Genomic DNA, 15396 nt, shown 5'->3' on the forward strand with positions numbered 1-15396 from the left:
TAGGAGTTCGTTAGAGAAGGGCATTGTGGGTAGTGGGAATACCGGGATGGAGGTAGAAGAGAAAGTAAGTGTCCAGAGGTGAAATGTCATTTGGCAGGAGTGTGTGTGTGCAGCTGTGTTCGGGGGTGGGTGGGGAGGTCTTGGGCCCCGGGTCTTGAGTGTGTGCTCTGGTCTGTGAGTTCTCTGAGCTGGAGGGGTGCAGCAGAGGTTTTTATCCAGGGAAACTGTTGATCTGAGTCTCACAGATGGGGCTGGATGAGTCGGGGACTCTGCGCTCTCGGGGACTTCTTGAAATCCTGGTGAACAGATAGGCTGAAGTCTCCCCCTCAAAGTCCGGGCAGCTGGGACTCTGCAGCCCCGCGCCTTCCCTGATCAACGCCCTCCAGATGTCCGGTGTGTGCTGAGCCACGGGGCAGGTCCACGCCTGGACTTAAGATATATATATATATATATATAGAATTAAGCCCAGGGCTGCTTTACCACTCAGTGACATCTCCAGGCCCTTTTGTTCTATTTTTCAAAATTTTGAGACACGGTCTGGGTAAGTTTCTGAGGCTGGCCTCCAACTTGTGATCCTCCTGCCTCAGCCTCCAGGAGCCGTTGGGATGACGGCTGGGCTCCATCAGCCCTGTCTCTAACCTGCCTTTTACCAGCTCCGTGCTCTTGAGAAGACACCCTGCCCCTGGGTCTCTCACGTCCCTCCTTGGCCTGGCCGCAGGACCCTTCGCGGGTCCCACGTGACCACAGGCAGGCGGGGTGTGCGCGGGGTGGGGCTCCCAGCCCAGCGCCTGGTCTTTCCCGGGCACTCAGACCCCGGGACGTTCCTGTGCCCACGCCCCCTCCTTCCCGGGGAGGCTCCTTCTGTCACTGCTGGTTTCATTCCACCGGCTCATAAATGATGAGGAGATGGGGACATTTCAGTAGGAACCCAAGAGGCTTGAGTACAAAGCAGCGCACCGCTTGCCCGCCCCCTCCCGCTCCCCCGAGAGCCGGGCCAGACTCCCCGGGGGGTTCCTAACAAGGGGAATATTTAAGGGTTGGAGCCAGAGGTCTCCCGCGCCTTCTCTTTTCAGGGAAGTCACCTCGGCATGTCTGGTGCGTTTTTGAGTGACACAAAAGGGAGGAAAGAATGTGCCAAGAACTGTCAATTATGCAAAAAAAAAAACCAGTTGCTTGTCCTAAAGATGATGTGTCTGGCTTTCTTCCCCAGAGGGAGCTGGGCACTCTGACCAAGGCCTTTGCCAGACTGAGATTTTCTGGAAGCATTTCCCCTATGTCACCAGTGAGGACAGGTCACTTGTCCACTGGGGGTCACTTACCACCTGCTCCATCAGAGATAGGCGCTGACTCCTCTCAAGGACGTAGCTGTTCTGACCCCTTTGGGTGGGTGACAATTTCCAAGAGGAATCTGCATTGGGGATAGATTATGCCTAGTGCAATGCATGGGAGAAAGAGCTAGCTGTTCAGTGGATGTTTCAGTCATCTATGGCCACGGCGATGCTGCGTAACAAATACAAAACAACCTTGGGAGCATAGAATGACAAACTGAGCTTTCTTTCCTTTCCCTCCCCTTCCCCTCCCTTCCTCCCTCCCTCCCTCCCTTCTCTCTCTCTCTCTCTCTCTCTCTCTCTCTCTGAGAGGTCTGCTGGATTGTTCTCACCTGGGCTGGCCTTGGCTGATGGCAGCTGGGTTGCTCAGGCAGGTGAGTTCGTTAGCCCAGGCTGGACTAGGACGGGCTCCCTCATGTGTTTGGGGTAGACTCGCTGACAGCTGAGGTGACAGGGCCCTGTGGCTCATGGGCTCCAGCTGCTAGCCTGGGGGCTGCAGGGTTCTGAAAGAGGAACTAAAATGTGCGGGGCTTCTTAAGGTCCAGGCTCAGAACTGGCCTGACATTTCGCCACATTCTACTGATTAAAGCAAATTACCTGGGCAGCTGGGATTCTAGAGGTGGGGAAAGGTCTATCTCCTTTGGCAGGAACAGATCCAGTGTCACACAGCGGGGGCATAGAGGTAAAGTGTTTCGCTGGCCAGCTTCACGGGACCTCTAGGCTGGGTCCTCTGCTGGGACCTGGCGGACGAGGTGATCGCGACACAGCTCCATTCTAAGGATGAGAACTGGAGATCATGTTTTTGGGGCTGGGGTGCGGCTCAGTGGTAGGGAATATGCTCAGCCCGCACGAGGCCCCACGTTCAACCCCCAGCACCCCAAAAAGCCAAACAACAAAAAAGACATAGATGACCATGTCCCAGAGTGAGTCTAGTCAAGGGGGCAACTTGCAGTCAGAGAGGGCTTCCTGGAGGAGGCCACTTCTGGTCTCCATGGTGACCTTGGAGGAGTGGCATTCTGCAGGGTGAAGGAAGTGCCAGGTGGGGTGGTGAGAGGGAGAAGCCGTCCCAGGAGAGGGGACAGTGTGCACGGGACGTGGGCACGAGGGCCCTGGGAGGAGGACGACATGGTCAGCAGTGTTGTCGAAGCTGCTGAACACGGACTGGTTCAAAGGATCGAGGCCAGGCGCAGAGGGAGCGTGAAGGTGGCTGGGGCATGACGTACCCTGGGATTGATGGGCTGTTGGCTTCAGATGGTCACCGAGCCTGGGAAGGGGGGCTGAGGGACAAAGGGGCAAAGGAAACGAGGACAAGATCATCGGCTTCTATAATAACCACACTTCCCCTAAAGGCTGGGTCAGCTTCCAGCCGGGCTCTGTGCTGGGAACTGGGGCTGCGCTCTCCAGCTGTGGGCTGTGCTCAGTCCTCAGCTCTCTGGGGTCTGCAGGAAGATCTAGAGGCTCTGTCTGCCGCTCCCGGCCCTGCGGCTCCTATCCCGGGGCTTCCTTCCCTCCTGTCCATCATGCATACTTAAAAATCTCTGGACACCTCTGGTCACTTATGTATTCTCTTCCTCCCAACCCAGACGATCTCAAGATGCTGAGTCTCATCAGGGTGGCCACCAGACCCCTTTTATTGACTTCTGATTCTTTTATTTGGCGGAGGTGGGTGGGCACCAGGGATTGAGTTCAGGGGCCCTCGACCCCTGAGCCCCATCCCCAGCCCTATTTAGCATTTAATTTAGAGACAGGGTCTCACTGAGTTGCTTAGGGCTTCGCTATTACTGAGGCTGGCCTTGAACTCACGATCCTCCTGCCTCAGCCTCCTGAACCGCTGGGATGACAGGCGAGGGCCACGGTGCCGGCTTGACTTGTGATTCTTGAGACTCCAGAGGCAGCACAGACCGTCTTCTTGAAACCACAGACATGCAGCTCCCTGGGCGTTGCTGAGGAGCCTCCGTGAGCACGTCTCTAGACTGGGGTGTCCCCCTCAGCCGATCCTGCCACTCTTTGCTGAGGTTCTACTCCGGGGCTCGACCTGGCTGGGTGCTGAGTAGTCCCAGGTGACATGGCCTCACGGATTTGCTCACCTGGGGCATTGGCAGGATGATTGCTAGGCAAGTGCTGTCCCCCTGAGCTGCACCCTGGGCTGCCTGGGTGCTTTTAAAAGGATGCAGAAATCTGCTTTGTTTCTGAGTTCCTTCTGTTGGAATCCAGGGAAATGGCCAAAGAAACCCATCGAAACCCAAGCTGGCCCACGGTGACATTTCCTGCCTTCCAAGACAACTCCTCCTGACCCAGGGTCCTGGAGCCTCGTCCCTCCCTTTGCCAAGAAGAAGCGGTGGCTGGCTCGCGTCCCTGCTCCCCCAAATCCATAGGCTGGCAGCGGTTAAAATGTGATCCCTTTTATTCCAAGTAATAGAGACGAAGTTCTCGGGCCTTCGAGGAGCATCAATCCGGAGATTTATTAACCAATTTAAAATACTATTGTCTTTCACTTCACAGCAAGATTGAGGGGTGTTGTTGGAGGAGCGTAAAAGGCAGTGCCTGGGCCTCCGAGCCAGGAGGGTCTGTACCTGGGACTCAATAGATATTCATGAACATTCCCGTATTTAGTGAAGGAAATAACTTAATACCGACAGTGCGGGGGAATAATAGCTATTTCCTGACCGGCTTGCAGGGCTCAGAAAATGAGATTGCCCCGGCTTCATTTTTCTTGTCTTTCCCGCGCTCCCTGCCAGGGCAGGCGGCTCTCGGGATTCTCTCTGCATTGCCAATGAGCTCCCGCAGCCCTGCCCCTGGCCCTCCCCCAGCCCCCCTCCTCGCCCCACCACCTGCTCTGTCCTTGACCTGGGCTTTGTGGGAGGTCATGCTGTGCCCTGGTTAGCCGTCCAGGTGGGGACGGATGGAGCTCCGGGCACGCAGACGGAGGGCAGCTGTTGGGTTCATTTGGATGGTGGTGACATCTGTTTGAGCGCTCCTGCCGTCAGTCACTCACGGCCTCATCCCAGGGCTGATGCACTTACTCGTGAATTCACTCATTCACTCATTCACTCATTCACTCATTCACTCATTCACCCATTCACTCATTCACTCATTCATTCATTCACTCATTCATTCACTCACTGCCTCATTTGTTCACCCAATAATCCATTCATTCATTCATTCATTCTTTCATCACCTCCTTCCTCCTTCATTCATTCACTGATTCTTTCATGACTTCATTCATTCACTAACTCATTCATCAATGCATTCATTCATTCTTTCATCGGTGCATTTATTCATTCATGTCTCATCACCTCATTCATTCCCTCAATGATCCATTCAGTCATTATCTCAATTCAGTCTTCACCTCATTCATTCCTTCAGGGATTCATTCCTCGGTTCGCTCATTCCCTCCTCAACACATTCATTCGTGCCTCATTTATTCACCCCTCCCTCATCCAGCCGCCCACTCATTCATTCATCTGTCCCTCCCTCCCTTCCTCCCTCCCTCCTCACCTCACTCGTTCACTCCCTCATTTATTCACTCAGTGTTCTCGCCATGTCTTCCTACCGTGCACGCGATGCTAAGAACCAAAACGTGACCACTGTCCGTCCTCTCTGGGGGCTGGACCCTTGAAGGAAACGCACAGGAGAGCACTGGGGGCCCCCAGGGCTGCCCACAAAGGGCTCAGCAAGGCTCAGAGAAAAAACAGGTGTCGATAGGTAGGGACGGAGGACCAGGGAGGACCCGAGAAGGGGCACATCTCGTAACCACGGCCCCTCCTTGGATTCGCTGCGTGGCCGAGGGCCGGGCTCCGCTGGGGTCTGGGGGAGCCGTGGGGTGGACCCTGTGATTCGGCCTCAGTCTCTAGGTGAAGACCTGGGGCCCCGTCCTGTGAGCTGGCTTCCCGGGCCAGGCAGCCGGAGAGTGCCAGGCTGGACCTCGCGGGTGGGACTCCAGCCTCTGACCCCTGTCACTGTCCTGCTGGTCTTTGCCCACGTGGGGGACGTGGGGCAGGAACCCCAGGGTGGGGGCAGGCTGGGCGGAGGAACACGGATGTGGAAGGACTCCGTCTTTTAGGGAACTGTGAGCAGATGCTGTGGGTTGAGGGTGAGGTGGGAGGGGTTGTCATGGGGCAGGATGGGCAGGAGGTGTGGGAAGGGCATCCTGGGGCGGGGCCACACCCTGGGGCACAGGGGAGCTGAGGAGCAGTTCCAGCCCGGGCCCGGGGGGTCTGCCCTGTGGCCCTGGCAGGGTTCCTGTCCTGATGATCAGAGGCTTGGGGGGTGTGGTCAGCTTCCTGGGCGGCCATGGCATCTGGCGGGAGGCCATCGGCGTTGGTGATGCCCAAGCCACTCATATTTCCCCACCCTCCTCCCCTCCTGCTGGCCCAGCGTCCACGCCTCGGTTTCATGGACCTTTTCCCAAAGAAACTCCCCTCAGTCGACCCTGAGGGGCCCCCGGTCTCCGTCCGGCTGACACAGCTCCTTTGGGCCCGTCCCATGCAGGTCAGGAACCCTGAAGTCAAGGCGTCCACTGGGCTGTGTCTCCCTGGTGGCCGGAGGCGACTTCATTCCCTGGCTGCTTCTAGCTTCTAGAAGCCCCTGCATCCTTGGCTTGTGGCCCCTCCGTTTTGTTCAGAGCCAGCAGCTGGTCAGCCTCTGTCCGCACCCTTCCCGCCCCTCCTTCCTCTCTGCCTCGTGCTGTCCCCCTCTGACCCCGTCTCTCTCCCCGGACCCCTTGCTGTCTTCTTACAGGGACCTTATAATGACATGGCCCCACCTGGAGACTCCAGGATGACCCCTCTCTTGAGATCCTTAACTCAGACCTGCTGAGGTCCCACTCACAGGTTCTGGGGATTAGGATGCGGCCATCCTTGGGGACCATTTTTTCAACCTATTACAGCTGAGAAGATTGGACCAAGACATCACACTAGGATAATTCCACAAATCTGTCCCTTGACCCTGTCCTGGGGATTACCATATATGACCAGGAGCAAGCATATCCCCTGCTTCTAGATTTCCTGAGTGACCTTGTGCAAGTCACTCACCCTCTCTGAGCCTCAGTTTGCCCATCTCTAACATGAGCCTTGCTCTGGATCTGAGACCAAGTTCTCATGAAGATTTCCATGAGTATCGAAGTCCTCAGGGATCAGTGTCCATGACTGTGTGTTTGGTTAGGAAAAGGTAACTCCACACACCCACATTCCAACCCCCAGCCCCAGCTTGGGAAGGAAAGGCTGGGTTGGGCCCAGGGCAAGTTTCAGTGCCGTGACGGACGGCTCCCTGTGTCCCCTTGCTGACAAGAGTCCATGGCGGGGAGCTAGGGGCTTGTCTTCGCTTTTAAGACAGCGGGGAGGCCGGGGAGGCTGGGAAGAGCCTCGTGCTGGCCTCCGGGGGAAGCTGGGGCCGAGACGGCTCTCCTTCCCCAGGCAGCTCCACGTGGCTCTTCACCCCCTGAAGGACAGGACGAGCCACCCCCCTTCTCCTCCCAGGACCCTTGGCTCTTGCTGGCCTCTCCCACCCCTGGCTTCCCCTAGGCCTGCTCCCACCTCTTCCTGCCGTGGGAGGACCCAGCCCAGTGCAGACAGCCCCCTGCTCCCACCACCTACGGGAGGCCACTGTGTCCACGCATTGGGGGGGGGATGCAGGGTGAGTCAGGAGGAGCAATGGCAGCCAGGTCACAGAGCTGCTCAGGGCAAAGGGCTTGGGATCTGTTGGAAGGCCATGGGAAGCCGTGGAAAGGTTTTCAGCGGCTGCAGCTGATGAGAGCTGTATTCTAGAATGATCCCTGTAGATGCCGGGGAGAATGGACTCCAGGGAGGCAAAGGTGGAGGGGGGAGACTGTTGAAGAGGCTGCTCTGGTGGTAGAGCCAAAAGATGATGTGCCTGGCCCCCGGGGTGGGCATGAACAGGGTGCAGGGAGGTGGGAAGACCTGAACAATGCTAGAGATCATGAGTGGGTGCTCAGTAGGTTTTTTTATAGTTGTTGTTGCTATAACAAAACACTCGAGGCTGGAGGCTTTATTCAGAAAAAAAGGTTTATTTGGATCACAGTTCTGGGGCTCTAAGAGCATGGCACCAGCATCTGCTCAGCTCTGGATGGGGCCTCACGGCTGGTGGCATCACAATGGTGGGATCATGTGCTGCACAGACCACGTGATGAGACTGGGAGCAGGAGAAAGGGCTGAAGCAGCAGAACTTGATAGACAGCAAACTGGATTTCACAGGAAGGGACCTGCTCTATAAGCCAGCGCCGTTTCTCTGGGGGTGGAGCTCCCATGATCTAACCTCCTCCCCTGAGGCCCCACCTCTTAAAGGTCCCACCACCTCAATACCGCCACCGTGGGGGTCAAGCTTCTGCTGCCTGAAACTCTCGGGAACACATTCAAATCCAAGCCGTGGCAGACATGGACTCACCCAGAGCTGGTCATGTGGGCAGAAGGAGGTGAGGGGATGCTTCCGGCCTGGGCGCCTGAGTGGAGCTTGGACCATCTACCAGTGGGTCTGCGAACAGAGGCAGGGCGGGTGGAAGGAGAAGGCAGGTTCACAGAGCACCGTGGATTTGGGGTGCTGTAGGTCACCCCCAGGATGGTGGACACAGTGAAGGACATGAGTGTCCACAGTCCTGGCGGTAGAAGGAACCCTTTCCATGTGGCTCGGCTGGAAGGCTGGCCTTCCTTCAGGGCTGCGGGGTCCTTCCTGGTGGCCTCCCCCTCCCCGCTGCCTTGACCTGCCCGCCGTCTCTGCTCCAGGGACACAGGCGTCCCTGTGGGTGCCACACCAGGCAGGCATTTCAGTCTCCCAGGAGACCCTTGGTCCCGCTGTCTCCCCGCCCCTTGCACAGGGACTTTTTGCCCCGCAGCCTGTTGGCTCTGAAGCTGTAGGCTTACGTATCCACAGAAGATTCCAGAAAACCTTTGCCAGCCAGAATGCCCCCGTGACCTCAGCCGAGGGCAGCAGGTCGGCTTCTCCTTGAGAATCCCAGGACCCCACCGCAGTCCGTCCCCAGCTGGCCTCTGCAGCGTCCAGGTCAGGAGGTGCTGGAGCGGCACTGGGACTTTAACAGAGACCGCACACCAGGCGGGTGCCGGGGGTTCCTGGCGGCTGGGAGTGTGAGGGTGCTTCTCAGGTGAAGTCCATGAACCATTGTTTGGCTAAAACCCCTTCATTCATTTGGAGATATGACCAACATCCCCCGTGTGCTGGTTAAAGACCTTGCTTTCACAGCGTGCCTTCCCCTGAGGGCAGACAATAAATGAGGGGACCATGATGCTTTGCAGGGATAAGGGTTATGAAGATCAATAAAGAGGCCAGCTGGAGAGGGCAGGGGTTCTAGGTGGCCAGGAGGTTGGGGAAGACCTTTCTGAGGAGGTGAGGATTCATCAGGGACCCATTGAAGTGTGTCAAGAATATTTCAGGTGGAAGGCAGCCGTGCAAAGGCCCTGTGGCAGCGAGAGCTCAGGGCTAGGAGGGAGGAGGATGGAAGAGAGGTTGACGGATCCAGGATCACACACGACTTCATGGAATTGCTTTGGATCCCCAGAATGACAGAAGCATCGAGAGCCTTCGGCAGCGAAGGGGACTGTCAGCTTTGGTTTCGACAAGATCCTTTCTTGGTGGTGGTGGGGGGGGGATGAAGGGAATGGGCAAGAGAAAGTGGGGATCTCGGTTTAGAAGTGGTGGCCGTCCAGATTGGCCGGGAGGGGTGGAGGGAGCAGGCCTTACCTGGATGTGGAGTGTGAGGTGAGGGCAGGACAGGGCTGGCACACGGCATCAGGAGGCATGGGCTGGGCCAGAGCTCCACCTTCTTGGTCAAGGCTGCCCCCGTTCATGGCCACGGCTGCTCATAGAAACCACTAGTGGCTAAGAAGCCCCCCACCAAAGTCCTCCTGACACCCGAGTGGCTTTTATCACACAAGCTGGAGGACCAAGGTGGAGGCTTGGAAAAAGTTCCATTTTATAAATGGAGAAACCGAGTTCAGGACAAGGGGCGGCGGCTCATAGAGGACACACAGCCACAGAGGCCACTGCCTGGGCTGGGCTTTTCCTGCCTCAGGCAGCCAGCTTTGCCCTGAGGTTGGGCTAGCAGCTGGAACTCAGCCAGGAGGGTGGCCCTGGCCCACAGTAGGTCCTCCGTCAGTACCAGTCCTTCTCCTCTTCGATAAGTCCTCGCTCTGTTGCCAATCTCACGCTGTGCAACCTTTGGGTAGGGCCTTGCCCTCTCTGGGCCTTTTCTTCTCTAGGGGAAAGTGGAACGGGACACCTTCCAGGGCTGACATTCTGACATAGGAAGGTCTGCTGCTTCTGCCAGCTCTGGGAGAGCAATGTGGCCCTGTCCCTGCGGAGATGTCGGCCCTCTGGAGCAGCCGTGCCCAGAGCCTTGGGGTGCAAACTGGAAACAGGGGCAGGGGCCTGGGGGACAATCCTCGGCAGGCCCTGCAGTGTGTGTTTGGGTTTGGGTCCTCCCCACAGAAGAGTGGCTTCCACGCTGGCCGCTGCCCGTCTCCCTCAAAGGGCCAGCTCTCCGTGCAGAGGCTGGGGGGGGGGCCCCCTAGAGGAGGGGCGGCCCAGGGCCAGGGGGTTAGAGGGGCCACCAGGACAGAGCCGAGGAGCCACTGGGCTCGCAGCAGGCTGTGCGGGGGGGGGTGGGGACAAGTCCCCGTGGTGGGGCGCTTGAGCTTGGCCCCTCAAGTCTGTCCCGAGGCCTTGTGGGATTGGGGCTTTCAGGGTTCTGAACCCCCCTGTCCCAGCCTCCGGGGGATGCGCCTCTCTGGCAGGGACAGTCTTCCTTCTCCCAGCCCCAGAGCAAGGGGATGGTCATACAACCTCAGGTCCGTCCACCGAGACTAGAGTTTCTGCTACCTGCAGAGTTGGCTGCGGAGAGACCTAGAGCTGCTTTTCATCATTGCCTCCCCAAAGGGAGAGACTTCCTGAGACTTCAACTGTGACAAAAGAACGCACACCAAGAAATGGAGAAGACATTTTCTTGAGCACCTGGATCCAGCCATGCCTGATGCTGGGACCTGGGATTTCATTTTGCTGCATGAAAATGATTTCATTTGCTGCATACTATGCTTTTTTTTTTTTTTTTTGTAGGCTTAAGGTTTGTGTTTGTTTTGAGTTGGGGTTATATCAAGTCACCAAGAGTTCTCACTGTGGCCTGGGGATGTGGCTCAAGCGGTAGGGCGCTCAGCTGGCATGCGGGGCGCTGGGTTCGATCCTCAGCACCCTTCTATCTTCTCCCTATCTTTTTTTTTTTTTTTTAACGAGTTCTCACTGTTACACTCCCTAGGCATGTGGTCCACCTCTCTGGACTGTAGGGCCCAGTGCGGACGACGGAGGAGGCAGTCTCAGTGGAACCAGCGGTCCACTGTGGGGCGTGGCCGGGGGGCCATCAGGACTGATGGCGCTTGCTGGCCCCTCAGCACGTAGCCCAGTCCTGGACGGGGTGCCCCGTGAGGGAATCCATGTGCACTTCGGCCTCAGGCGCGGCCTGGATTTGGCCCCCTGGATGGCGAGGAGCCGTGGGCGGGCCTGAGCAGGGTCTATGCGGAGCGGTCCTTGGTGAGCCCCGTGGCCGGAGGGGGACCGCTGAGCAGAGGTGGCCAGGTGTCTGGGTCGGGTTGGGAGGGGAGCCTCGGGGGCTCGGAGGGTCAGCTCAGGAGGAAGGGGCGCTTGCTGAACCTGGCACGGGGCCGAGGGTGCGCATGCGTGGCGACGCTTGCGGAGGCGCCGGGCCAGGTAGGTCCGGTGGGGGCGCGTGAGGGCGGAGGGGGCGGCCCTGAGTGTGTGCGTGCGCGGTGCCGTGTGGGCCGACCCCCCCATCTGACCTCTGGTCGCCTCCAAACGGGAGCCGCGTCCTTCTCGCTCGCCTGCCCCCCTGAGCCTGCTGGAGGGAGGCTGGGGTCAGGGGAACCTCTGCACCTGGGGTCCCCAGCATAAGCAGGTGTCATAGGTGTGGTGACGGGGAGCGAGCGCGGGAGCGAGGACCTCTGGTCGCAGTTCCGAGGGCCTCTGATGGCGCACAGGGGCACGCCCCAGGAAGGACGGCCTGCGCCCTGCCTCTTTGTAAGAAGCCGTCAGCAATCACAGGACTGGACTCTTGCCACAAGGCCAGGCAGATCTGCGTCTCTGCAGATCCATATCCGCTGTCCCTGGTCCCCTTGGGAGGTTGGCTCCAGGATACCCCAATCCCAGGATGCTTGGATCACTTACATAAATTGGCATAATATTTGCATATAACCTATGTAATCCTCCCCTCTACTTACCACGGCTAATCCGATGTAAATGCGATGTAAATTGTTGATATACTGCATTGTTCAGGGAAGAAAGACAGGGAAATCTGGACATGCTCAGTAACGATGCAGTTTTATTTATTTATTTATTTTTTGAGTATTTCCAATCCACGCTTGGCTGCATCTGAGGATACCGAGGGCCCACTGTATATTGCTATCTATACCAATAGCACTCCCGCTATTTAAAGAACTATATTCTGATTACAAATGCAATACATGCTCATTGCAGTAAATTGGGAAATTAAAAAGAAAAAAAAAAAAAAAAAGAAAGAGGAAGAAAAAAAGCCCATCCATAATCCCACCCTCTGGCGATAATGACTATTTTCATTTTTATGTCTATTCTTCCAGACGCTTTGAGAACACATATTTCTTTCACTCATGTTTCTTTCTTCTTTTCTTTTTCTTATTTTTACAGCCTTCAGCCTCTTGCAAGCCAGCCATGGTCAAATCATCACATCATCCTCACATTAGAAAATGTTTGTTATCACTGAGCTTTTGATGGACTTTATTGAATTTCATAATTTTTGAGAATACATCTGTGGCTGGGTGTGGTGGCCCACGCCTGTCATCCCAGGGGCTCGGGAGGCTGAGACAGGAGGATGGTGAGTTCAAAGCCAGCCTCAGCAACAGTGAGACCCTGTCTTTAAATAAAATACAAAACAGGGCTGGGGATGGGGCTCAGTGGTCGAGGGCTCCCCGTTACCCCCTAAATCTCAGTAATTTGGCCACTTTAGGTCCCCCCCCCTCAATTTTTCAGCTATTCTAAACGATATTTCTAGAATGTACTGCTTCATTCCCTTTTTGGTCCTCCTGTGGGCTCTTTGAAATGCACCCTTTTCTCTGCCGTTCCTTGGGCTCACCCCAGCTGCCCTTGGAGTTCAAGCTGAGGTGCGCATTTCCTCCACCCCATCTTCCTTGGTTTGGGGCAGGGGTCCCCTTCCTGCAGGGACCTCTCTTTGTCTCCTCCTGGTGTCTGACGCCCCATGACATCCCACAGCTTGCCTCCCAGAGCTCCCAGGAGCCCAGGGCCTACTCCGAACATCAAAGCCCAGCATGAAGTTGGCTGGGAACAGACATGGGATAAATTTGTCATAGGCTCTGCCACCCACATCCCTGCAGGGCTACCCTGGATCCCGGGGTTGGGGGGGAGGTATGGGCGCACCCCTGGGGTCCACAGTGGCTGGAAATACCCAGATGCGAGAGAGCTGGGCTCAGAACCCAGTTTCCTCAGCCTGCAAACTGTCCCGGGGCTCTGCCGGCTCCTCCCTGCCACATCTCCGACAGCTCTTCCCATCCCTCTCCCCTCCCCCAGCTCCTGGAAGAGGCCAGGCCCCGGAAAGGAGGCTGGGGAGAGGGCTGTGCAGCCCGGGAAGCGGAGGACTCCAGCTGCGGCAGCGGGAGAGGCCGGGAAGGCTCACTTACAGCCAGCGATTCCCGGTAGTTTCTTGGGGGAGAACTTGGCCTCTTTCCCTCCTGCCGGGGCCTCACGGAGTCTGATTTGAAATCTACTCAAGTGCACAGTAACCAGCTTCCTCTTGGCACGGGCGGGAGCCTATAATTAGAGCAGCCACCATGCCACTTAGTGGCTTCATTCACAGGAACAGAAAGTGTGTCTGGAAAGAGAGAGAGAGAGAGAGAGAGAGAGAGAGAGAGAGAGAGGAGAGCCACTCCAGAAGCAAACCTGGGAAGCTCTCCCGGGTTCACGGTCGCTGCGTGCCACATGGTGCACAGGAATTCTGCCTTTCTGAGCGCAGCGCCTGGGGCTGGCTGAGCTTAGGTGGGGAAGCAACCCCGGGAGGCGAGGTGTGTGCCCTGAACAGACTGAGCTTGGGATGGGTGCACGCAGGTTCGAATCCCAGCTTCCACACAAGGCTGCTTCCTGAGTCAGTTTCCCCATCTGGGGAGCCGGAGCATCACCCCAACCACCTAGGGGTGTCGCCAAGGTCTGAACAAGGTGGTGGAGAGAGGGGGGTGGATACCCCGGGGCAGGTGCTCAACAGTGGCCGTTCCTACCATCACCCTTGGAACCACCACCAAATAACCTGCGTTGATGGAGCCCTTGATGCTGGGGTTGAGAACTACATTCCAGTCCAGCTACCCTAGTGCTGGAGACTCGAGAAATGCAAGGCAAGCACAATAAAGTTTTATTTAAAGGATAGAAAACAGAGAGGGGGGAGGGGAAGAGAGGCTCCTCCGCAGAGGAGGGGGTCAAAGGTAGTGCCCGAGAGAGTGGGGGGTCCTGCCCCTTTAGTAGATCTTAGATTCCATCTGTTCACATGACCCTTCCTCCTCTCATCCTGCCTATGTGACCCCAAAAGTGGAGTGATCTAAGGACAGGAAGAGAGCCACCCAGGGGTACAAGCAGGAAGGGAGCCACCCAGGGGCCACTCATTAACAACTCCTTGTAGCCAGGAACCACCCCTGGAGGCAGGTGACCTTGGCAACAGGCTGGAGGAGGGGAAGTGCTCTGGAGGTATCAGCAGTTTATTCCCTCCTGGATCAGCCCCCGATTCCTGACCTGATCGTTCACTACCTACCCTGCCTGTCCGCTTGCCACCCTCCCTAGCCTCCCCCTTATGAAATCCCAGCCAGATTCTCATGCTTTATATGCATTAACCAATCTGGTTTCCCTGGAAGTCATACTAACACCTTCATTAAACACTGGAGGAAGCTGGGTGGGTAGTGCACACTTGTAATCTCAGAAGCTCAGGAGGCTGAGGCAGGAGGATCACAAGTTCAAAGCCAGCCTCAGCAATTTAGCAAGGCTGTAAGCAACTCAGTGAGCCCCTGTCTTTAAATAAAATACAGAATAGGGCTGGGGATGGGGCTCAGTGGTTGAGAGCCCTGAGTTCAATTCATGGTACCACCCCCTGCCCCCCCCCCCCCAAAAAAAAAAATAAAACAAGAATAAAACATTTTAGGAAACTGAGTCAACAAGAAAGTTATTTTAGCTGCCCAAGGTCACCCAGGGTGGTAGGCATTTTACTCATGTCCCAAGGAAGGGGGAGAGTGTGACCGTACATGAACACTTCCTTATCCACTACTTGGCTTTCTTTCGTTTTAGTTGCCCACAGTCAATGAAGGTCAGAAAATGTTAAATGGAACATTCCAGAAATGAACAGTTCATGAGTTTTAAATAACTCTTATTGCAGTATATTGTTACAGTTGTTTTACTATTAGTTCTTCTTACTGTGATCAGTTTGTAAATTAAACTTTTTATCATGGGTATTTATGAATAGGAAAAAAACATGCATATACATGTGTCCACACACACACACACACACACACACACACACACACACACACGTGGTTTGGTACTCTCCGTGGTTTCGGGTATCCACGGGGATCTTGGAAAGCATCCCGCATGGATAGAGGGGGACCTCTGTGTGAGACATCATGTGCCTGTTGGCCAACACCTTCCCCCACAACTCGAATCTCATCATCTCAACCCAACCTAGAAGACCAGGGCAGCCTCCGGGGTCTCAGGGTAGAGCAGGAGAGGAAGGGGAAGAGATGCGGGGTGGAGAGGAACGGGAGCCGCCAACATCCCTTCCAGCTCCTGATGGGCCAATCAGGAGGAAGGGCCCCTCCTCGCGGGCCAATCAGGAGGAAGGGCCCCTCCTCGCGGGCCAATCAGGAGGAAGCACGAGGCTCTGTCCGACCGCATGCGCGTGCGCTCTCGGGGCCCAGTGCCCCAGCCATGGAGGCCTGACCTTGGGTTCTGTTCTCGCGGCTGCCCAGGAAGCTTCTGCCCTGCTCCGTCCAACTTCCTGCGACACCTCTGGGTG

The sequence above is a fragment of the Callospermophilus lateralis genome, chromosome 1 (assembly GCF_048772815.1).
Source record: "Callospermophilus lateralis isolate mCalLat2 chromosome 1, mCalLat2.hap1, whole genome shotgun sequence".
Classification (NCBI taxonomy): domain Eukaryota; kingdom Metazoa; phylum Chordata; class Mammalia; order Rodentia; family Sciuridae; genus Callospermophilus; species Callospermophilus lateralis.